Source organism: Sinocyclocheilus anshuiensis, unplaced genomic scaffold, assembly GCF_001515605.1.
Source record: "Sinocyclocheilus anshuiensis isolate Anshui unplaced genomic scaffold, SAMN03320099.WGS_v1.1 scaffold199, whole genome shotgun sequence".
In the NCBI taxonomy this organism is placed as follows: Eukaryota; Metazoa; Chordata; class Actinopteri; order Cypriniformes; family Cyprinidae; genus Sinocyclocheilus; species Sinocyclocheilus anshuiensis.
The window spans coordinates 281,229-282,654 of record NW_015552582.1 but is presented as its reverse complement, the minus strand read 5'-3'; positions in this window follow the sequence as shown (position 1 = coordinate 282,654).

The following is a 1,426-nucleotide window of genomic DNA, read 5'->3' as shown; positions in this document are numbered from 1 at the left end:
TTAATGAGGAAAAAAAATTAACTTAAATGATTTTAGCAAATGGCTGCAATATAACAAAGAGTGAAAAATTTAAGGGGGTCTGAATACTTTCCGTACCCACTGTATATATATATATTTTTTTTTTTTTGTAGAAACTGTTATACATTTTCAGGGCTCTTTGATGAATGTAAAGTTCATAAGAACAGCATTTATTTGAAATAGGAATATTTGATAACATAAATTTCTTGGATATACTGACCCCAAACTTTTGAACAGTGGTATATCAATATGATCAAACATCATTATGTGTATGTGGCAATGGCTGTGTGTATGTGATCATTAAGAAATCATTAGAACATAAGTGAGCACAAGTAGGACATAATTGGCGCAGAAACCCATCTTTTGACAACATGACAATGTCCACATCATACAACAAACATACAGTCCCACACATACACACTCACTTAAAGGTCCCATATTGTCAAAACTGAAATTTCCTGGCTTTGTTCACGATTACTGAGGTCTAGGGGCTAGTTAACTACCATATAAGTTTCAAAACAGTCAGTCCACAGTAAAATGCACACAGCCTGCTTAAAGTTCTAGCTATTTTTCACGAACCGTTGTGACTTCCGTAAAAAGTTCCACCGTCCCACTCTCCTTTTGCCAAACCCCCAGACAACATCGCGTCCATGCTATTGCTGAGCAACGAAAACATGGAAACATGTCGAAAAGGTTAACTTTAACCACGAAACCAGATCGGCCGACCTGTAAAGTTACACTCTCACTCAAAGGATGGTCGATCTGACAGGATTGTTACTATGAGGTGGATCACATCTAAGGTGTATAGTAAAGACAAACTCACCGTGTCTATCTAACTTAGCAGCTTCACAACAAGATGATATTTTAAGCTCCTTATGTAGCCGAATCTGCGCTGGTTTGAATGGGCCGCCTTCAGTTTCCCCTTTGCTTTGCTGCCTCCAGCTAGCGCTGTGACGTCGGCTGACCCTAGTTACCTGTGGTTGGCCTGGCCGTGCGTCACTCAGAAGACAACAGGCCAATCAGAAGAGAGACAAAATATATATTCTTAAGGACATCAAAACCTAAAATAAAACTCCAGAAAGGTGTACAGTATGGGACCTTTAAAGGCAGACTTGTTAGCACATCCATGGCAACTTATTTGGTATGCTGTTATATCCCATTAAAATGTATAAATGTTTTTGCGTGTACAAAAAAATCTGCTTTTAAGGATAAATCACTGCAGATTTTTGGTGTTTTAGCGGTCAGTCTAATATCCACTTCCTCCAAATCAACTAAACCAGTTGGATAAGACTTCTGAGAATCAGCTCTCAGAGTGTTGTGTGATAGCGCAGTTATTGACACCAGCTGTGCATTTGCATGCTTTTATGTGTGCCTGTATGTGTCATTATATTATAATGATGAAAGCTCG